Raw genomic sequence first — 24,572 nt, 5'->3', positions numbered from 1 at the left:
ATGGGTTAAAAAATGGATTAAAAATATGATATTTACATATATACACACATCGGAACATTCATCAGAAAAAATAAATAAATCTTGCCATTTGTGACAACATAGATGGACCTTTAGGGTATTATGCTTAGAGAAATAAACCGGACAGAGAGAGACAAATAATGTATGCTTTCACTTATATGTGGAATCTAAAAACCAAGACAAGTTGACAAACACAACAAAACAGAAACAGACTCACAGAGAACAAACTAGAAGTTACCAGAGATGAGGAGTGGCAGGCTGAGTGGAACAAGTGAAGGGGATTAAGAGGTATAAGCTACCAGTTACAAAATAAGTCACACGACTGTAATATACAGTCCAGGAAATATAGACAATATAATAACTTTTTATTGTGTATAATCTATAAAACTGCTGAATCACTACATTGCACACCTGAAACTATTGTGATATTGTAAGTCAACTATAGTTCAGTCAAAAAAACCCCTAAGACTGAGGTTAAATTTGTTGGCCAATTCAGGTCTGACTATATATTAACTTCTTGAAAGGTTTCAACTTTATTTTTTTTTAATTTAATTTAATTTTATTTTTAAACTTTACATAATTGTATTAGTTTTGCCAAACATCAAAATGAATCCGCCACAGGTATACATATGTTCCCCACCCTGAACCCTCCTCCCTCCTCCCTCCCCATACCATTTATTCTTAAGCCTCATAATCCCAGAAAGAATGGGAGCTCAGTGATTGTCAGAGCATTAAGATGATTTAGTTCAACCATAAAAATAATCTCTGAATAAAGCTGAGTCAATGATGAATTGGACAAGAGCTTCAAGTATGCTTTCTGTTCTAGGTTCCTAAACTCTTTTGATTTTGTTTCTAGGGGATTTATGCTGTTTTTTTCACCCACAGGTCACTGTTGATTCAGATCAGCTATTAAAATCCCCTATCCTTTTTTAATACCTTCTACTGAGTTATTGTTGCTGTTGTTCAGTCGCTCAGTTGTGTCTGACTCTTTGCAGCCCCAGGGAGTGCAGTATGCCAGAGTTCCCCATCCTTCACCATCTCCCAGAGCTTGCTCAAACTCATGTCTATTGAGTCGGTGATGCCATCCAACCATCTTGTCCTCTGTCGTCCCCTTCTCCCGCCTTCAATCTTTCCCAGCATCAGGGCCTTTTCTAATGAGTTGGCTCTTCACATTGGATGGCCCAAGTATTGGAACTTCAGCTTCAGCATCAGTCCTTCCAATGAATGTTCAGGATGAATTTCATTTAGGATTGACTGGTTTGACCTCCTTGCAGTCCAAGGGACTTGCACAAGTCTTCTCCAATACCACAGTTCAAAAGGATCAATTCTTCGGTGTTTAGCCTTCTTTATGGACCAACTCTCACATCCATAGATGACTCCTGGAAATACTATACCTTTGACTAGAAGGACCTTTGTTGGCAAAGTACTGTCTCTGCTTTTTAATATGCTGTCTAGGTTGGTCATAGCTTTTCTTCCAAGGAGCAAGCGTCTTTTAATTTAATGGTTGCAGTCACCATTGGCAGTGATTTTGGAGCCCAAGAAAATAGTCTGTCACTGTTTCCACTGTTTCCCCATCTATTTGCCATGAGGTGATGGGGCTGGATGCCATGATCTTAGTATTTTGAATGTTGAGTTTTAAGCCAACTTTTTCACTCTCCTCTTTCACTTTCATCAAGAGATTCTTTAGTTCCTCTTCACTTTCTGCCATAAGGGTAGTGTCATCTGCATATCTAAGCTTATTAATATTTCTCCTGGCAATCTTTATTCCAGCTTGTGCTTCATCCATCCTGGCATTTCCCATGATGTAATCTGAATATAAGTTAAATAAGCAGGGTGACAATATACAGCCTTAACATACTCCTTTCCCAATTTGGAACCAGTCCGTTGTTCCATTTCCTGTTCTAACTGTTGCTTCTTGGTCTGCATACAGGTTTCTTGGGAGGCAGGACAGATGGTCTGGTATTCCCAACTCTTTAAGAATTTTCCCTAGTTTGTTGTGATCCACACAAAAGCTTTAGCATAGTAAATAAAGCAAAAGTAATTGTTTTTCTGGAACTCTCTTGCTTTTTTGATGATCCAGTGGTGTTGGCAATTTGATCTCTGGTTCCTCTGCCTTTTCTAAATCCAACTTGAACATCTGGAAGTTCTTGGTTCACATACTGTTGAAACCTGGCTTGCAGAATTTTCAGCATTACTTTGCTAGTGTGTGAGATGAGTGCAATTGTGTAGTAGTTTGAACCATCTTTGGCATTGCCCTCCTTTGGGATCAGAATGAAAACTGCCCTTTTCCAGTCCTGTGGCCACTGCTGAGCTTTCCATATTTGCTGGCATACTGAGTGAAGCACTTTAACAGCACAATCTTTTAGGATTTGAAATATCTCAACTGGAATTCCATCACCTCCACTAGCTTTGTTCGTAGTGATGCTTCCTAAGTTCTACCTGACTTAGCACTCCAAGATGTCTGGCTCTATGTGAGTGATTACACATCATTGTGATTATCCAGGTCATTAAGATCTTTTTTGTATAGTTCTTCTATGTATTCTTGTCACCTCTTAATGTCTTCTGCTTCTGTTAGGTCCATACTGTTTCTGTCCTTTATTGTGCCCATCTTTGCATGTGATGTTCCCTTGGCATCTCTAATTTTCTTGAAAAGATCTCTAGTCTTTCCCATTCTATTGTTTTCCTTTATTTCTTTTCATTGTTCACTGAGGAAGGCTGTCTTATCTCTCTTTGCTATTCTTTGGAACTCTGCTTTCAGACGGATATATTTTTTCTTTTCTCCTTTGCCTTTCACTTGTCTTCTTTTCTCAGCTATTTGTAAGACCTCCTAACACAGCCATTTTGCCTTTTTGCATTTCTTTGTCTTGAGGATGATCTTGGTTACAGCCTCCTATACAATGTCACGAACTTCAGTCCATAGCTCTTCAGGCACTCTATCAGATCTAATCCCTTGAATCTATTTGTCACTTCCACTGTATATTCGTAAGGTGGTTGATTTAGGTCATACCTGAATGGTCTAGTGGTTTTCTCTACTTTCTTCAGATTTAAGTCTGAATTTGGCAATAAGGAGTTCACGATCTGAGCCATAGTCAGCTTCTGGTCTTGTTTTTGATGACTGTATACAGCTTCTCCATCTTTGCAAAGAATATAATCAATCATTTTGGTATTGACCATCTGGTGATGTCCATGTGTAGAGCTGTCTCTTGTGTTGTTGGAAGAGAGTGCTTGTTCTGACCAGTTGCATTCTCTTGACAAAACTCTGCTAGCCTTTTCCCTGCTTCATTTTGTACTTCAAGGTCAAACGTGCCTGTTACTCCAGGTATCTCTTGACTTCCTACTTTTGCATTCGAGTCCCCTATGATGAAAAGGACATCTTTTTTTTTTTTTTTTTTTGGTGTTTATTCTAGGAGGTCTTGTAGGTCTTCACAGAACTGTTCAACTTCAGCTTCTTTGGCATTAATGGTTGGGGCATAGACTTGGATTACCATGATATTGAATGGTTTGCCTTGAAACAGAGATCCTTCTGTTGTTTTTGAGATTGCATCCAAGTACTGCACTTTGGACCCTTTCGTTGACTATGATGGCTACTTCTAAGAGATTCCTGCCCATAGTAGTAGACACAATGGTCCTCTGAATTAAAATTTCCCATTCCACTCCATTTTAGTTCACTGATTTCCTAAAATGTTGATGTTCACACTTGCCATCTCCTGTTTGACCACGTCCAGTTTACCTTGATTCATGGACCTAACATTCCAGGTTCCTATGCAATATTGTTCTTTACAGAATTGGACTTTACTTTCACCACCAGACACATCCACAACTTGGCATTGTTTCCTCTTTGGCTCAGCCTCTTCATTGCTTCTTGAGCTATTTCTCTGCTCATCTCCAGTAGCATATTGGGCACCTACTGGCCTGGGGATGTCATCTTTTGGTGTCATATCTTTTTGCCTTTTCATATTGTTCATGGGGTTGTCAAGGCAAGAACGCTGATGTGGTTTGCCATTCCCTTCTCCAGTGGATCACATTTTTTCAGAACTCTCTATCATGACCTGTCCATCTTGGGTGGCCCTATACTGCATGGCTCATAGTTTCACTGAATTAGACAAGGTTGTGATCCATGTGGTCAGTTTGGTTAGTTTTCTGTGATTGTGATTTTCATTCTGTCTGTCCTCTGATGGATGAGGATAATAGGCTTGTGGAAGCTTCCTGGTGGAGGGGACTGGCTGTGGGTAAAACTAGGTCTTGCTCTGCTCTGGCAGGCAGGCCCATGGTAGGGTCAGTCTACTGAGAAGTCTTATTTTCTCCCTTATCTATTTACATTTTTTTCCTGTAGTTGCAGCGAGCAGGGGGTACTCTACAGTTGTGGTGTGTGAGCTTGTCACTGTGGTGGCTTCTCTTGTTGTGGAGCACAGGCTCTAGGGTGCTCGGGGTTTGTTGTAGTAGTGGGTACTGGTGGTAGTGGGTAGTAGTTGTGGCTCCAGGGCTCTACAGCAGAGGCTCAGTAGTTGTGGCACAGGAGCTCAGCTGCTCTGGTGCCCTGTGGGATCCTCCCAGACCAGGGATGGAACTAGCAGGCAGGGATTCTTTACCACTGAGCCACCTCAGGCATATTTTAGATTCTAGGTTTTCACACGTGTATCTGGTGAGAGAGGCCAAGATCAAGAGGCCTGGGAGGCCTGCCATCAAAAGTTCTAGGGCCTTTGACGAGCATCTCAACTTTGCTGGGACTGTTTCCTCCCCTCAAAATGACTGGCTGCTTGCTCAGTGGTATCTGACTCTTTGCAACTCCATGGACTGTAGCCCACCAGGCTCCTCCAGTTCACATAGGTGATACTTTGGGACATAAATCCTAATGTTTAGCTTTATTAAAAGTATCCATCTCATTGTTATGATCTTTGTTCTTTGATAAACTCTACACAGTTGCAAGAAGTATGATGTGTTGGTCACTTTTCTATCTTGAAAAACAATCATCCATGTAGTGGATATTGGCCATTTTTGGAACTACTCAGTTTGGACTCAATTCCATTAGGGTAAATCATGAGCCTGAATCATGGTTGGAAGCAGAGCCCCCAGCCTCCTTCTGCAGAACCCAAAGGTGGCAAACAATTCCGCTCCCTTCTCCTGGAAGCCCAGGTGCAGCCCTGTGACTGAGCTGGCCACACAGATGATCCTGTTGGGGCCTTACAATCTTAAGAAAACTACATAGAGATGCAGGGAAAGTGCAAACATATACAAAGTGAGATGATGACATGGAGAATGCAGCTTTGAAGGGCAAAGGCGAGCTGCTGGCACCTTTGCTATTTTCATGGCATGGCTTTGGCTGGTTCTTGCTGCCTTTATTTCTTTAGTTCCTAAGTATCTATAGAGTTTATTTCTTTAGCCTTCATATATATACCCTCTCCTCTCAACCCCTGCCAAAATTCCCTTTGGTCCTCAAGGTCCTAGAGTCAGTTTCTAGAGCTTACAACTATAACCCCTGACAGATGCAAGTCACTTCTCTTCCCCACTGCCCTCCCCCTTGGACTGAGGACCCACCATCTCACAAAACTGGACCAGGTGTAGTAGCCTCTCCCCGGCTCTGTGCCTCTGTGTTCCCACTTGCCATGATCTATCCTCCTTCATCATTTAAAATTGCAAGTCAGATTAGGCCATTCACCCTTTAAAGTCCTTCAGTGGCTTTCCATCATGTTAACACTAAGACCCCAGCCTCTCACCTTGATTATATCCATTTTTCAACCTCATATCCCATCACTCTCCTCCTCCCCTCTAACTCTAGCCATACTAGCCTTGCTGATTATATCATGCTTAGTCCTGCCTCTGAGCCTTTGTCCTTTTAGAGTTGCTACATTTAAAAAGCTCCTTTGTTAACAGAAGTATGACAAGTTTTTTATCCAAAAATCACATTTAACTGGGTGTCCTAGATTTTAGTTGGCTAAATCTGGACTCTTAACACTGTGCTATTCCTCAGCCTGGCCTCCTCCTCTCTCACTTGCTCAGGGAGGCATCACCTAATCACCTTTCTAAAGATGCCACCCCTGCTAGTCATTATATCTTTATACTCTATTTATCAAGGCACTAACATTTTCTGAAGTTACCTTTTACTTTCATTTGTGATTATTTGTAGGGCTTTCCTGTTTCAGATGTGTCTCCACCTAGAAAATGAATTCCATGTGGACAGTGGTCTTGACTGTATTGGCCTCTGCTGTACCCCAGCACCTGGAACTGTGCTTGGCATGTGATAAATGCTCAGCAGGTAAATACATATTGAATGAAAAAGTGAAATTAATGCCTGACATCAAGCCAAAGAAGAAAATTCAATAATTTTTAACTGTGTGCCAATCACCCCAGAACTTAAAAAATAATCTATAAAGATAAGTAATGGCATTGGTCTTCTATAAAAGTCACAATGCCACATACTACCCAGCAGCGATGGTCATTCGTTAGGAATGCTCAACGGGACACAGACTTCCAGGAAGCTATGTGCAGTTTATTCTCTCCTTGATCATGTTTCAAATCTAAGTTAGTTTGTGTTCTCCATCTGAAAGGCAAGATGGAGAACATGAAGATGGGGCTTCTTGTTTTCCTACTTCAGCTTGAACAGTGAACTGATTTGAAAAGGACCCCACGTTGTTCCCCTCACTTCTCCAACACCCTCTTGTTCTTGGCCTTGCCTCTGAAATGATGAATGGGACTCAAGGGTCCCATGAGTTTATTGCATAGAGAGGCATTCGTTTTCCCCCTTTTCAGTGTAGTTTCATAAAAGCCAGCAGCATTTTAATAGAGTCGGGTTTTATAAACCTGGGAAAATGAGTTTGTGTTCCACAATGAAGTCATGGATATTTTTTTTATTAATGTGAAGAACTGATTTCCCCAGGAAAATGAAATTCTGCCTCAGCTATTGGTTGGCCTTTCAATCATTCTGATGTCTTGTGCTTGGATTTTTTGAGTAGAGCTGCAGAGTCCACAGAGAGATGCAGCCTTTCTATAATCTTGGGAAGGCTGGAGCCAGACAGGAGGTGAAACTAAGAACACACACCACTGGGACAAGAATCCCAGTCACAACCAAGAAAGAGAGAGAGAGGAATAGAGGGAGAAAGGCCAAGAGAGACAGAAAAAGCAGAAGAGAATGCACTAATTTTGTAATCTAGAAGTCCAGAGTTAGGTCTGGTTCAGGTGTGGTTTGATTCAGAGGTTCAAATGAAGACATCTCATTTTCTCTAAGTTATACCTTCTTCATACTTGGCTTCATTTTCAATGAGGTTGTCCCCAGACTGGTAGCACAATGGCTACCCATCTCTCCAACTTCCTATTTCATCCAGCTAGTGACCTCAGCAGAAAGAAGAACGTCTCTTTGCTAATTCTATCATAAAGTGTTCTGGAGTTGTTGCTTCTCAGTGGCCTACCCTGGCTCAAGTGCATACCCCAGACCATTCTTGGTCACCAGGGGGACGGAATATACTGAGTGATCAGTCTTGCATCAATTCCTGCCCGTTAGTTAAGGAAGAAGTCTTGAGTAATGTTAACTTCCCCCAAACCATACTGACCATGAGAGGGTGATTATTTGTTGAAGAAATTTGGGGGGCTGTTTCTAAATAAAGAGGAGATGACTGTATAGATTGTATAGCCTTCTTCCCCTTTCTCTTCCCCACGTTTTCTCATAATGTCCTACTGTGCTTATGCTACAAATGGTTCTCTAGCAGCTCGGTGCATCGGGGAAGCCATTCTCAGTGCATTCGGCTGCCATCTCTTTACTGCACAGAGAGGGACATCGCAAGTGTGTTAACATAGCCAGATAAGATATAAACCTGGCTTTGAAAACAGTGGATGTCAAGCAGTAGAGGACAAGTTTGAAGTGGTTTTCTTTCTGACATCAGTGCAGAGAGCAGATGAAAGACCCCTTCCCACCCCCATCTCGGCAAGACCTTCACACACTGTGTTCCTCCTCATACCATTTCTCTCCATTATCTCAGCTTCAAGTGCTTTTGGAAAAAACAACAGGTCTTCAAGTAACAATAGGGACTGCTTACACTGCTGATCTAAACTTGACATATATGAAATAATGATGGTGCTCCCTTCCTAAATGTATAAATCCTTCAAAATGAATACTAATGATACTCATATTGTTGTTTTATTTCCTATCCCTGCCCCCCAGTCACTGAATGTATAATATTATAAACAATCCTATGAGGCAGATACTATTTGGAGATAAGGAAACTGAGGCACAGAGAAGTTAAGTAACTTATGCAGGGTTTGCACAGCTATTAAATTGTAGAATCAGGATTCAAACCCAGGCAATTTGATTTGGCACTTGTGCTTTAACAATTACATTTTGTGTATCTTATTGAGTTTTTATATGCATGATCATCCTACGGAAGTAGTGTAGTTGGGCATGATCGGTCATGCTTTACCAATGAAATAATTAAGGTTTAGCAAAGGGAAGATGATGGGTCCCAGATTTTCTGACTTCCATGTCAGAATTCTCAGGAAGTCCTGACTCATGCCTAAGCAGTAACGCCTACGTTGTACTGTTCCATCTACCTACCAGCCCTTTGAGGCAGCCCTGGTACAGGAAAACAAACATCAGACCAACCCATATTGCTGCTAAGAGTAAAGTCGTTGGAGCCAGATTGCTTTTGCTTCAATATCAACTCTAATCTTTTACTTACAGGTTACACCAACATTCTGGGTTTCAGAACCTGCTCTAAATAGTTAACTGTAAGGGTGAAATCAGTTACCACCTAGAAGACTGTGTAGAATACTGCCTGATACATAATATGTACTCAAGGACCCGTGTATACAGGGTCTTTCAGTATTACTTGCCAGCACTTTATATTGTAAAACACAGAAATCCTCCAAGGACACCCAGTCATGAATACACCTGTATTCTGTTTAGCTCTTTCTTTCAATGCCTATAACTATACTCAATCTCTTTATTAGTGCTACTTCTTCAATAGTCTGCTTCTCAAGACTGAACACTCGATATAAAGTTAAATGGCTAGTTTACAATAAGGAGTGTGAGGATGGTGTAGAAGCAGCCTGGGAATGGTGCTGTCAGGGGAAGTGAAACTGATCTTGGGGAAGTTACTAAACTTCTCTGAGCTCCATTCCCTTATCTGAAAAATGAGAATAGTTACACTTCCCTCACTGAGTGATGTGAGCATGATGACTACACGTGTGGCCATGGGAGCAAGTGACAGCCCTATTAGTGTAGTAGGAAAGAACAGATCTGACTCCATACTAGATCTATTCCTCTTTACTTTAAACTTCGTGCTCTGGTGTCTGTGCTTAGTCATGCTGGCTCTGCACCTTTTGTAAAAGAACGTTGCCTGTGGCCTGAAATATAAGGATAGCCTATTCTCAAGGCTCTGACCTTTAAGAGTCCATTCATACAGAGATAAAAAGTTGTAGAAAAGAGAAAAAAAAACATTTGTTTTATCAGAGGTTTACAGGAATGTTGTGACCTGACCTATGTGGACAGATACAAGAACAAGGGATCTGACACCAAGAAGTTGGCAACTAACCATACCCCTCCCTCACCTTGCCTTTAAAAGTGCTTTGCCAAAACCTGCAAGGAGTTTGGGGCTTGTGGCGCACAAGCCATCCATCTCCTTGCATGGTTCTGCAGTAAAACTTGCTATGCTCTAAATTCTGATGTTTTGGTTTGTTTGGCCTCACTGTGTATTCGGCATGTGCACTTGTGTGTAATGATCTAACATTAGTAATGTTAGTAATGATTCAGTAACATTAGTAGGTTTTTGTTACATCACTGTTTTCTGACTATGTGCTCTACCTGCGAGGAGAAGGCAATGGCATCCCACTCCACTACTCTTGCCTGGAAAATCCCATGGACGGAGGAGCCTGGTAGGCTGCAGTCCATGGGGTCACGAAGAGTCAGACACGACTGAGCAATTCACTTTCACTTTCATGCACTGGAGAAGGAAATGGCAACCCACTCCAGTGTTCTTGCCTGGAGAATCCCAGGGATGGTGGAGCATGGTGGGCTGCTGTCTGTGGGGTCCCACAGAGTCGAACATGACTGAAATGACTTAGCAGCAGCAGCAGCTCTGCCTGTGAAAGCAGAGTCTTTTGATCATCTTTCAGTTTTTTTTCTGCTTTGTGATGGTCTTTGGGGGGCAGACTCTTCATGACAACATCACTACTTACTGGCCAACTCCTTAGTCTGCAGACATAAACATTTATAAATTTACTTTTTATGAATAGAGCAGATACATGAGGTTTCCTAATGGTCAGAATGCTAAATATGACCCAGTGATAATGGCTCAGCAGGTTGAACTTCCATTTACTGAGTCCCTGCAGGCAGGCATTTTACTGCTGTCTACGTACTGAGAATCAAAGAGGAAATGTAACATCCCCAGGATCACAGATTCCACAGTGCAGAACCAGTCCTCAAACTCACTAACTCCCTCCCTTCTTTCTTTCCTTCTCTCCTCACTCTCTCCCTTCTTTCTCTTTCCTTCATTCCTTCTTCTTTCCCTCCCTCTCTCCCTTCCCTCCTTTCCCATTCAATTAATGTCATCTGAGAACCTACAGGGATGCCAATGTCTTATAAATCTCTGGGAGAAAGAGGTGAGGGGAACATTTTCAGCTGCAGATGACTTACGAGTTTTGAAAGTAATTTTCTCAACTAGCCTTGGGGTTCTCCCAAATGGACTATTTACCGGATCTCAGATCATGGACAATCCACTGGTATCCATTCATCCCAATTGACTGAAATTCTTAGGTTTCTTCTGAAACTTTGATATACAGGCTCTTGCTGGGAAATTTGAAATTAGAGTTTAAGTTTTACTAATGAAACAAACAATAATACAAATATAAAAATAGGGAAATCTCTGAGAGCTAAAATTAAGCCATGAAACTATCAGTACTATTGTTGCTTAAAAATATTATCACAGTGGTATCATGTCTTGTACCTATTTAACTTACTTAAGTTCATCTGTAAAGGTTTAGCAAAAAAGAGAAAACAGTGGTGAGTGGGAAAGAGGTGATAGAAAAAGTGAACAACTTAAATAATGCAGGAAATTCAGGCCATATTCCATCAATGTGCCTCCCCTGAATTGATCTTGAGCTGCGATGGGAATCTACTGTTTCTGTGTTTATCTCAGAAGGTGGGCACCTTGCCATGCTGAATGTGACTCCAATGTTTAAAAATAATCTTTTTTCGTTTAACATGTCTTGTAAATGCAAATGCATTGTTGCTCAAGAGAAAAGGGTAGTCTGTGTGGGCAGGCAGCCCTGATGGACTCCAGAGTGTTGATTTCCCACGCAGTGCCACTGAATGGCTTGTCAAGGGGCTTGACTACACATTTCTCATCTTACATTCTGACTTTGGAGCTCATGTCCTCCTGGTTAGAAACACCTCTGCTTGATGTTTAAAATGTCTGTTAAGGTCCCTACATAATAAATAACGGATTTGCATCTGCAAATGGCAATAACCTCTAGAAGGAGATAATTTGCAAGGACATTAACTTGATAGGCAAGCCACCATTAATTAGAAATCTTAGCATGTTGGCTTGTAAATGGAGAATTAAGTCTCTATTGAGATCAACTGCAGGTAAGAGGAAACAAGGAACAACCTAGGAATGTGAAAGCAATGTTTGCCTTTGAGTCTGACTCTGCTCAAAAGAAAGGAAGGTCCAGGTGGAATTCTAGTTAAGAAAAAAAAGTTTTCACCAGTGAATTAAAAATGGAAGGAAGGGGGAAAAAGAACAGCTAAAATTTAAAATAGACTGCATTACCTGTGTAAACACTGTATTACCACATGATCTGAAAATATTCTGAAGATTGCTTTTTTTAAAAAAAACAAGTGTGTAAAATGTCTTCAAATCCCCCGGAGACACACCAACCATTTCACTAGGGTTAAACATTTCTAATTACATGTTATATAATTTGACATTCCGTTTTTTACCCCACACATCACAGGAGGGTAAAATGACACCATTTCAACTGTCAAGAAATACAGAAGTATCACAATTATATTTAAGGCCTGCCATATTGTCACTTTTCTCTCTCTCTCTCTCTTTTTTTTTTTTTTCAAATTTAATGGGCACAAATCAGGAAACTCCTTTCCTTAGTTCTCAATCTACCCATCCTAACCCAGATTTGGATCTTTCTGAGTAAAAGTTTCCTAGAGGTAAGTTTTGATCTCTTTAGCAACCCACTCCAGTGTTCTTGCCTGGAGAATCCCAGGGACGGGGGAGCCTGGTGGGCTGCCGTCTATGGGGTCGCACAGAGTCGGACACAACTGAAGCGACTTAGCAGCAGCAGCAGCAGCAGCTTTGATCACTGGCTTCAGTTTCCTGGGTGCAGTTTGAACTGAAAGGGGCAAGCCAGTCAGAAACCACCAAGAAGGTGGGTGGAGGGTGACTGCTTGAGTGAAGGACACCCAATTGTCTTCTCATGCTCTTCGCTGACCACACTGCAGAGTAACATTTTTCAGTAAATAAACAAGCTCCTCTTTTCCTCTGACTCATACTACCCCAAGAAGCATGACAGGGAAGCCCACAAAATGAAAGCATCTTATCATTTGGAAATAAACAAAAAGTCAGGTTACCATTTCACACAGATTTGACCATGTTTCCTGGTTTTAAGCAAAAGAAACCAAATCTAGGCATCCTATCTTAAGCAAAAGGGAATGTACTGGAAGGTCACCAGAAGTTGGGGAACCTGTGAAGGCTGCAGGGACATGATCTGGGCTCAGGAAAGCTCTGTGGTAACTGCAGAGAACAGGGACTCCGGACACATGATTGCTGGGGCAGAGAGAATCCGTCACAGGACACTTGTTGAGGTACATCCTCATCAGTCATTTGTTCTGCTTTTCTACTACCGACTCAAGATTCACACACCTGGAAAAGAGAGCCTAAATGCCTGAGGTTAGGTAATATGAAGCCAACTTTAGCCCAATCCAGCTTTCTAATGGGTTCTTTTCTTTATAAGGATTTGATTTTAAGTTTCTTTTTAAGGAATAGAAAACAGCTAAAGTTTCTTACTTTAATTTCAGTTACCGGAATCCCATTTGCCATTGATATTCCTAAATATTTTGTTGGGTCAATATATTGGTAGATAATGAATTGGGGAAGTTTTCAATTTTATTAAATGAAATAAACCATTACTAATTAATTCTTCTGATTTGGAATTCATTAATTGATCTGTGAATTAAAACATGAGTTTTGTCTAGAGAGTCACTAAAGATAAATTTGTTTTATAAAAGAAGGGAATAAAAATTTGTCACACAATTTGTTCAAGCATTCAAAAAATGTTCATGGAAAATGAAGATTCTTATTTTACTGGTTTCTCATAATGTCCTGATAACAGGGCTGGCTTGAAAAGACAAAAAAAAAAAAAAGAGAGAGAGAGAGAACGAGAGAAAAAACCTCAAGACATTTTATTGTGTGGCATTTCAAGCTTCTTTTTAGCACCACTCATACTTCAAGAAATGTGAGCTGGGGACATGCCTTAGCTCCAAGCACACAGAAGCCATCCAACAAATAGTGAACTGAGCACTAAATTAAATTGACTTAGTATGCTAGTCCAAGAGAAAAGCACTGGTCTCTCCATGATTCCCCAAAGTGGTTCTGAAAGAAACATTTGTCTGGGAGTAAGCACATCCTCGTACTTTATCTTCCAGAAGCCAGGCTCTCAAAGTAAAAATCCCAGCATCTATCCTTTCTGATTCCACTTCAACAGTACTAGATCTAATTATTTCCATGTAATTTGTTGAAATGTCAGTGTTCAATTTTTTAAAGCAAGTGATTATCAGTGCTTTAATAAATAATGTTTAATATCAACAGGGATGTAAAATGTGTAAACCATTTAATCTCCTGTTTTTCTCACAAATAAAAGTTTTAAAATGCTAGCTATTTCCCATCATCTCATCAAAATCCTCTCCTTTACTGTACCTTTACTGCTGAAACTGGCATGAGCTTGGCTGGAGCCAATATTCACCAAGTTTTGCTGAGATTAAATGTCACTAAAGGATGTTCAAAGCTCTTCTTTGTGAAGAAGTGAAAGTGTTGGTTGCTCAGTTATGTCTGACTCTGCGACAACATGGACTGCAGCTCACCAGGCTCCTCTGTCCATGGAATTCTCCAGGCAAGAATACTAGAATGCATAGCCATTCTCTTCTCCAAGGAATCTTCCTGACCCAGGGATCATCTGGATTTGTCTCCCAAATTGAAGGCAGATTCTTTACAGTCTGAACCACCAGGGAAGAGTTCTATGTGAAGAATCTCACCCCAAGTCCCCCCTACATTTGTCTGCCCAGGGAAGGAGCATGCCACATGGGAGAAGCATGCCACAGTAGAGTTTCCAGTTAACTACAGACTACTACAATCTAATAAACAGCAACTCTGCCACTGTCTATCTATTCTCCTTTCTGACTTTCAGAACTTCCTAAATGGTGTGGGGAAAAAAAAACAAAAAACGATCACATCAGACCCAGGAGAAGTGGGATGAAATTTTATTCATTAAATAAGGACATATTAAAATGTGCTGACATAAAATTGCATGTTTAAATCCAATAATGTTTATTAGCATATAGCTTGTGAATTTAACATGTCTGTTAAAGATGAGATTCCTAGAATTCCTAGATGAGATTCTTTGAAACTATACAGTCCATGGAATTCTCCAGGCCAGAATTCTGGAGTGGGCAACTGTTCCCTTCTCCAGGGGATCTTCCCAACCAAGGGATCAAACCCGAGTCTCCCACATTGCAGGCAGATTCTTTACCAGCTGAGCCACCAGGGAAGCCCATTCATTAAATAAGGACATATTAAAATGTGCTGACATAAAATTGCATGTTTAAATCCAATGATGTTTATTAGCATATAGCTTGTGAATCTCATTAAAGATGAGATTCCTAGAAGCTTAATCTACATGTGTCATTCTAAGAAAGATTCAAATGTGCTCCTTCATAGGAGAACTTCTGTCATCATATCGTTTTTGGACCCACCACAGAGAGCTGCCACTGGAACATTACATTTTCATGCTGGGATTTTAAAGATGGCTCTGTCCTCCCCTCCTCGTAGGCTTCTCCGTTTCCTCTCCCTCTTCCTTCTGGTTTTCTCTTCTCTTTTGCCACCTCTCCTTAGAGACACAGTTCTACTTCTCATTTCTGTAAGACCTTGGACAGCATCAGCTAAATATTCTCTACAGTGCCTGGAGCTCTTTGGGAAAGAGATGCTATATAAATCTAATGAATAAATAAAAGACTAACTATATCCTCAGGCCCTTGTATTGCCTAGTGCTGATGAAGTTAGACATTTTCTAGACATTTGAATGTTACTGAAACAAAGACTAAGCAAAATAGTGAACTTCATTTAAATGAAAAGAAGGTACTCTTGGGTAATTCCAACTACACTAAGGATCTACTCGTATCCTCTCTTCATATTCTTTGTTTTTGTTGTGTGTGTGTTGTTGTTGTTGTTTTTTTGCTAAGGTATGTGTATGCAACATGTAACTTTAATTCTAATACTGCTCTTCATAAGACACTAAAATGCATTTTATAAGCCTTTATTTTTCCTGCATTGCTCTTAAGATATATTTTTCTGTTGGCATAACATGTGCATAGTTAAGAAGCCTGTGTGTTTATGTAATTATATTTGGGTTTCTGGTGAAATCCTCTGGAGACACTTTATTGATTTAAAATAAATGAAATATCATTTGTAAGTTTAAGGGAGGTTTGGAGAGTTGAATTCAGTCCATGCTGAGCACTGATTCTAGTATCATTACAAAAGGACCATACTGCATAATTTCAGCTTTGCTGCTCCCTTAATTGTCACAAATTCATCACTTAAGACACATATATCAGTATTTAAAATTAGAAAAATTCATTGTTTTCAAGTTTGCCCCAACATTAGGCCTTTTTATTATCCAAAGGGCAATGACACCTTTGGAACTGACAATTTATTTCATGCCTGGTTCTCTCCACTGGTGCCAGTGGCCAGAGCAACAGGGAAAATGGTATAAGTTGTGCTTTGAGAAATAAAGAAGCCAATGAAATTCTCTTCAAATGGGGGTGATTATATTTACATTTGGAGGTACTTTCACTATGTGAAAATACTATAATTCACTGATGTAGACACAGTGCAGAGTGGCTAGTGGAGGAACAGAAAAGGATTTTATAGGTGTTCCCACTGGGCCAGTTTTCTTGGAATGAGTCAGGCTTAGTCTCCTAAGCTATATGGATGATGTATTTTCTTGGCTTCTCTGTCATTCTAATAAGATCATTTTGGTCTCAGACATATCTGTCTTTTTAAAATATATTGGCCAACATGGTAATGAGCTACTGCTGCTAAAAACTGGTATGCCATTGAGTGGACTCATCTTGGAATCTTTATGTTTCTCTTTGGAAAATGTTTATAAAGTACGTATCTTGTAAGCTGCCTAATAATTCTAACCACATCTGATTGCCCTAAGGGTGAGCATCTGACACAAATTTAGTCAAGCCATTAATGACTAATGACCGGTGACGTGGTAGGATTTAAAAAAAAAAAAGAGAGAGAGAGAGAAAATGAGCCAATGTAATTTTCTCTTGGGAGTTTAAACTGGGAGACAGAGAAGGTAGGAGGTAATTAGTAGGAGTCAAGGCTGTAAGTTAAGCAGGGCTAGACTGGAGTGAGCTGCAGCTAAATCTAAAACCACAACAAACTATTAGCTAGAAGATGAGGATAATAGCAACAGAGCAGACAGCCAGGAGGTCACAGTTGAGCAAGGACTATAGCTCAGTCATGAGTATCTTATCTAATCCTCTCCTTTCCCCCTTTCTTTTCTTCCTTCCATTTTTACTTTCTTGCTCATCTCTTCTTTTCACAAGGAACACTTGCTGCTGAACACTGACTATTTCCCAGGAGGCAGATATGATGATAAACAAGACAGACACAGTTGCTGCCATCATTATGGAGGTTTAAGTCAAATGAAGGTGATGGAAAAGTCCCAGGGCCGTGCTCTAACCTTGGTCTCCGGAGCGCTTGGGTAATACAAATTAAGGCATTTGCTTCAATGTCAGGATCTTAATGGCTACACAAGGACAGTGACACAGACCAAATCTGAACACCTGGGTAATAACTGATAAGCTCCAAATCAATAGCCTTCTCCGGTCTACTCTCAGAAATCACACACTACTCTTCCTCCTCTTGATGCAATACTATGAATGTGTAATTTTCTAGAAGAGACAGAACATGTCTGTCATGTTAGGGCTGTATCTTGAGAGATCATGTCATATATTAGCTTAAAGAGGCCATGATCCAGTTCCTTGGGATTCTGTGACAGAGTTCAAAACTTCTAGAAAAATCTTTATTTGAAAACACTGACGAGTTATTGGAAGTGTGCTCAGTGTCTAAAAGATTGCATGGCACAAAGTATATCAGCCTTGTTGCTCCAGAATAGGTACTGAATGAATGCACAAAAAACATGGCTAGAGAAGCAAGCAGACACCAGGTCCTGTATCTTAGAAGGAAACTGCAGATTCTTCAGCTATAGAAATCCTCTGGGCTATGGTGATCAGGGTATGCCTTCTTTGAGGTTCTGTGTATAAACCATGCAAGCTTAGGAGCCAATAGCTCTACAGATTTGATTCTGATTTCCACTGTCAAAATTTTAAGGAATAAAAATGATTGTTTTAAGCATAATAAGCTTCTTACACTAAGAAATCTACTATATTAACTATCTTTCTAACAGTGCTGGGTGAATCTGAAACTGCCCATTAGAGAGTAAAGAGTATGGAATGAATCTTAAATCCTGCCTTTTTCTATTTGGATGTCATTAAGTTGGCAACTGAACATTGATCTGGATCACACGATCAAGGTAGAGAATAAGGTCTGGGTACTTCAAGCCCATTTTATCCATGGTAAGTTTTTTTGGGTTTTAATTTCCCAGTTAACTACTTTCACTCTTCTTTGTGAAATATACACATGGTGGCTCAGATGGTAAAGAATCTTCCTGCAATGCAGGAGACCTGGGTTTGATCCCTGGGTCGATCCCTTGGAGAAGGGAATGGCAATCCACTCCAGTATTCTTGTCTGGAGAATTCCATGGACAGAGGAGCCTGGTGGGCTACAGTTCATGGAATCACAAAGACTCAGACACGACTGAGTGACTGACACTTTTTCACTTTCGAATACACACACACACATACACACACACAGAGCTTCCCTGGTGGCTCAGACGGTAAAGAGTCTGCCCACAGTGCAGGAGACCCAGGTTTGATCCCTGAGTCCGGAAGACCCCCGGAGAAGGAAATGGCAACCCACTCCAGTATTCTTGCCTGGAGAATCCCAGGGACAGAGGAGCCTAATGGGCTGCTGTCTATGGGGTTGCACAGAGTCGGACACGACTGAAGCGACTTAGCAGCAACAGCAGCAGGCTACAGTCCATGGGGTCACAAAGAGTCGGAAACAACTGAGCGACTTCACTTTCACTTTTCACACATATATATGTATATGGTCACATTTAATCCTCTGAACAACACTAGATTATCACGTTGAGTACCATGTTCAATAGTCACACACTGAGGAAGTGGTGGAAGCAGGTTTTGAGCCAAGAAAAGGCACAGAAAAACACACAGAGTAAAAGGTCATTCGAGGCAGAGGCTGGAATTCTACTTTCTCAAGCCCAGGAATGCCTGGAGCCATCAGAAATTACAAGAGGCAAAAAGGATTCTCCTTTAGAGCACTGGAGGGAGTGTAGTCCCATCAAAACCTTGATTCAGGACTGCTGGTCTCCAAAATTATGCGAAAGTAAATTCCTACTGTTTTAAGCCACCCAATTTGTGGTAGTGTGTTATGGCAGTTCTAAGAAGTGAATACATTCCCCATAAAAGCAGAGAACCACTAAACATGGCATGCATGAACAGATAAATAAATGACCTGAGGACTCAGTGTTGGGTAACCAATTTTCCTCACCAAACCACAGAGTTTTAGAAATTTAACATGTAGCTAGATCTCACTAGATGAATACATTGAGATATATAGAGGTGAAAACATCTGCTCGATGCCCCAAAGTAAATTAAGAACCTACATCTCTTGATGCCCACTCCTTCCCACCCACCACCAGGTTTAAATGGAACTGTATTGTCAGAATCTAAAGCAAACTAGTGGTAATTAAATTGAGTTGCATGAGAGCTTCATCATGGAGGCAGAACAGAAGTAGGCCAGGCAAGGCAATAGATGAGCTAAGAAATAAAAAGGTACAATTAAGAATCTCTAAACTCTTAAGTGTCAGTTGCAAAAACTCTCCCACAAGCTTGAAGGCTATAGAGTAGGAGGCTGTTGCGTCAGCCTCTTTCTCTTCCTTGCTTATCTCAGCCTATTTGATATTTTGTTCTTGGCGGGGAAAATGCTAGTGGTAAACCTCTCTATGTCTCTGCTTTTGCCCATGCTGTTCCCTCATCTTAGATGGTCCCACACTCAATGACTTCGCTTCAAAATCCTACTCTCTTAAGACTTAAATACCAACTTTCTGCTGATCCTTTAAACTTTGTGTTTCCTAGCACTTCCAGATCTCAGGGCCTTAGCTTGCTGGTCCCGGCTTTACCCTGTACTGGCCAAGAAACCACAGATTAAGTGCCACTTAATTTCTCTAAGCCTTAGTTTCTCCATTCATTTATTCTTTCGTTCATACAATCTTTGGTATTTTGTGAGAAACTAATGTTTTCCAGGTAGTGTTATTAGTGTTGGAAAATGGTTGCAGCGGGGTAGGGGGGTGGGGTCGTGGTGGTGGTGTGGAGACAGACTAGGATCCACTGTCATAGAAATTATACTTGAAATTGGGAGGGGCAGATAAGAAATATGTAATAATGGCACACTATCAGTAGTGATAAGTTTTATGAGGAAACAAAAACAAGGTGTCTAGGAGGATGGGGACCATGAGACTGGAGGTCCAAAGAAGAATTCATGAAGGAAATGATGTTTTAACTGGAATCTGAGTGACAAACAACAGCCTGTCTGACAAAGATGTGGCGGAAAAGCACACTTAGCAGAGGGAGGAACAATAGCTCCGGTATGGAACCCATTTTGGCACTGCCAAGGAACAGAAGGATGACTGTAACTGGATTAAAGGGAATCAGGATGAGTTATTGGAGACGAATATGAAGTAGACAGAGCAGATGCTGAAGGACCTGGCAAACTGTGGAAAATAGTACTCTTATTCTATGAGTAATGGAAAGCTATTGGAGAATTCTAAACAGGGTACTGTCATAATATGCTTTACTTAAAAAGAAATTATTGCTCTGGCAGGATGAATAGGAAGTTGAGTGTGAAAGCATGGAGACCACTTAGTAGTCTAGGACGATGGCTTCAGGGGTCCAGGACAACACAGCGGAGCTGGAGACTGGTAGTCAGATCCGGGATACTCTTTGCAGGTAGAACTGACAAGATGGACTGGAAACTGCAGGGGGTAAAAGATAGAATAGAGTCATTCAGGGATTGCTCCTAGATTTTGACTTGGGCTACATACCTGAGGTGTCATTTACCAAGGAGAGACTAAACCCTCACCCTGTACTGTCACAATCTAAGCAGAGGCAACCCTGAAAGTTGTGGAAGTGAAAGTTGCTCAGTTGTGTCAACTCTTTGTGACCCCATGGGTATAGTCCATGAAATTCTCTAGGCCAGGGTACTGCATTGGGTAGCCTTTGCCTTCTCCAGGAGATCTTGCCAACCCTCGGATTTGTGAAATCTGTATTTGTGAGGGATTTGAATGTGGTGAATAAGAATTTGAACTCTGGAGGCACACTTAGGTTTGCATCCTGGCTCTGCCACTTCTCAATGTGTGTCCTTTGACAAGTTTACTGGCCTCTCTAAGGCCCAGTTTTCTCACCTGAAAACCAAGCAGTAGAGAATGCCTGTTAATTTGAGGATTTAATGATGATGAACGGAAAAGGCTGAGTACAATCTTGGGGCATTATGTATTCAAAAATGCTGGTGTGCCAGTCATTGGTGTCATTATCCCTTGGGCAGCGTTCTTCCCTTGAAGGAGCATCCCCCTCCTTAGGCTTTTCCCTGCTACTGTTGCTTCTCTCTGGTTCTCCTATAGTCCCTAGTGGTGTCACCCCTAGACTTCTCTCCCCCTCACAATGCTTTGTTACTCCTTATCAGAGTTTGCTTGTCCCACGCAAACCCACTCCAGTATCCTTGCCTGGAGAAGCCCCATGGAAAGAGGAGCCTGGCAGACTGCAGTCCTTGAAGCTGCAAAGAGTTGGACATGACTGAGTGGCTAAGCACAGCACATTTTGTGTAAGGTAAAATGCACTGAACTTGAAGGCAAACATCTCGTTCACTCACACATGAGCTGGGACTTCAAATTTTGATAAGCAAAATTAAAGAATTTAATAAATCCTTCCGAATTTGGAAAGCTGAAATATTAAGAATTTAGGAGAAATTTTGTTTGGATAAGGGAAGAGCTATTATTTACCATTCTTGTAGTGAAGTGAAAGTCGCTCAGTCATGTCCGACTCTTTGCGATCCCATGGACTATACAGTCCATGGAATTTTCTAGGCCAGAATACTGGAGTGGATAGCCTTTCCCTTCTCCAGGGGATCTTCCCAACCCAGGGATCAAACTCAGGTCTCCCGCATTGCAGGAGGATTCTTTACCAACTGAGCCACAAGGGAAGCCCATTTACCACTCTTACCACTCTAGACAATGGACAGGCAGCACAACCTTGAATACCAGTGAGACCAAAATGGCCCTATAAGCTAGAGCTTAATTGCAAGGCTTTATGCACAGCAGACACTGAGCAAATACGTCATCATCTGGTTTAAAGTAAATTTCTGTGAATGTTTTAGTGTCTCTTTGCACTGCACAATTGAATAATGATTGTAGAGCAGATAAGACTAGAGATATTCAAACAAGAAAGGTGACTTCCTCTGTATTGTTAGGGCAAATTTTATCCTCTTGCTCTATAATTTTAATTTTCTCAAAGCCTTGAGTCAACATTATTTAACATCACAGGCTTAGATTGTTTTGGCACATTCCCATAATGAATTACTTATCTGCATAATTTATAATAATTTTTACTGTCTTGAAAGAACAAATGGTAATTAAATGAGGTTCTATCATTTATCATGCTTTTGAGATTTGGTCAGCATGAGTGACAGTTAAGTCTTGTTATTGTAGCTACATCTCTGCTTACCAAAAATTCCACTTTAGTTCCACCCTGATCTAGTGACTACATCACAGCTAAAACAATTAGGCACATTTCTTGGAAGTCAAATGGGGCTTGGAACAAAACTGAAAACTCTTGGAATTTGCATTTGAATGTTAAATTCAAAATATAAATGATTTCCTTAGAGTAACTACCAAGAGTGGAGAATGACAGGAGAATTCCTTACCTAATTAGGAAATACTTTTTACAGCTATAAATTCTCTAGTTTTAAAATTAGACTGGTTGTTAACCTATGGGAACTGGTTGAGTCATGTGAAATTCTAATACAATAGAATCTGGATCTTTTCTTCTATATTTAGCCACACTCAAATACATTCTTTTTTATTTTTACAAGCATACAACCCAGCTTAGCAACCAGTAATTACTGGGTAGGATAAGAGACATACAGGGTTTTTCTTAGATTGCAAGAAGGGCTTTGTCTATACAATTTTGATTTTCAGCTAATGCGTTCTAAATGAAGTCAAAACTTGATACTTTACGTAGCTGATACGGTTCACAGTGCAAAAAAACTGAGCCTTTATGATCATTCACTTCCCCCTTAACCTTGATCCACCGTCTTGAAATTCACGCTGTTTCTCATGGCAGTTCACATTCTTTTTAGAGGGAATAAAATACCTTAGTGGGAATTTAAAAATATTTTTGTGACCTATAATTACTAGTGGGAGAAAATTTAATGCATGTGTCTTGATGAACCAATGGGTCTTTAGCTTTGTCTTTATATAAGAAAGATCTGAAACATGTATAATATCATATAAGAAATGAATTGCCAGTCCAGGTTCGATGCAGGATACAGGATGCTTGGGGCTGGTGCACTGGGATGACCCAGAGGGATGGTATGGGGAGGGAGGTGGGAGGGGGGTTCAGGATTGGGATCACATGTACACCCGTGGCGGATTCATGTTGATGTATGGCAAAACCAATACAATATTGTAAAGTAATTAGCCTCTAATTAAAATAAATAAATTTAAATTAAAAAAAGAAAAATCATGTATTTTAGGTAAAACTGAGATGGTCTTAGCTTCTATCAATTACAGAATAGATAGCAAATATACTCAGACATGGACATATACAATAAGATCTTTTTGAAAGAACCAAGCATTTCCTACTACAGTAAGAGTATAATTTAGAATTATTTAAACTGCTTTATGAAATGGCTGCATATTTATTCAACTCATTTATACTTCATGGTAAGGTAAGTTAACATTTAAGGACAAAATATGATTAATGGTCAAATAAAGGAAATGGGACATGATAATATTGCCAGAATATAACAAAGTCTTCATGAAAGCTCTAAATGGAAAAATATATACTTTTGCATTTTAAAATAAATCAATCTTGATCTCATGGGCAAAATGTATTAAAATTTCATAAATGCTTTTTTTTTCCAACAAGGACAGTTGCTCCCTTGTTGATTCTCATCTAATTATTTTACTCAGTATTGACAGTGATTATTTCCTACCATAAACAGAGGCTCACATGTCTGTGACTAAATCTCAAATTTGGTAGCATTATGGAGAGCAAAATGGAAATGATCCTAAAATTGGGTGGCATGGAGAGTAATTCCATAAAACCATCTTTCAGCTTCAGATGGCCCAGAGAACAGATAGACTTCAGTGACTTCCATTCTTCAGTCAAATGAATATGCAGTTTGCTCATCAAAGATATTTCTATTACCTAGTCATTTAAAAAAGTGGGACTAGCATTGCTTGACACAAACTTGGGAGCAAAAGCTACCTTACTGAACAAGTAATGGTAATTAATTAAACCTTTTTAACCTGAGACACGACTGAGCGACTGAACTGAACTGAACTGAACCTGAGACATGGAGCCAGGGTAAACAGCAAGAAAAGGTTTTAAGAAGGAAAAGCATTAAAAAATATGCATTGGAAACAAAATCAATTCCATATTAAATCACAAGATAACTCCTTCAATGGAAAACATATTCTTTTTTGTTTTTCCTAGCTGGGAAGTATTATAGACCTTAGTTTATAAGTTATAGCTTATAGTACATTTCATCTAAAAGTGACTAATCTCTCGTTGACAAAGATGTTTTCTGTTTTCATTATCAATCTGTTCTTCTTTATAGGTGTGTATGTCCTTAAAATTCTCAGCCTTTAAAAAACTTTCTCAGGTTACTCAATCAGCCAGAAGGAAAAGACATTTCCAATAAGTTTCTTTCCCACCACCCCTCCCCACCTCAGCCCAGCTCTCAGTTCCTGGTACCCCTTATGCTGTCTTCACTACCTGGGTTTTCTCACATTAGTGGTGCTCTCAACAGATCCACTAGCTTTCCGGCAGACCAGGAAGATTTCCAGGCCTGCTGCCTTGGAAGTTAGATTAATCTGGTTTCAGATATTGGTCCTTCCACATTTCAGCT

The sequence above is a fragment of the Bubalus kerabau genome, chromosome 20 (assembly GCF_029407905.1).
Source record: "Bubalus kerabau isolate K-KA32 ecotype Philippines breed swamp buffalo chromosome 20, PCC_UOA_SB_1v2, whole genome shotgun sequence".
In the NCBI taxonomy this organism is placed as follows: Eukaryota; Metazoa; Chordata; class Mammalia; order Artiodactyla; family Bovidae; genus Bubalus; species Bubalus kerabau.
The sequence above is the reverse complement of the archived record's forward strand: the minus strand, read 5'-3'. Positions refer to the sequence as shown.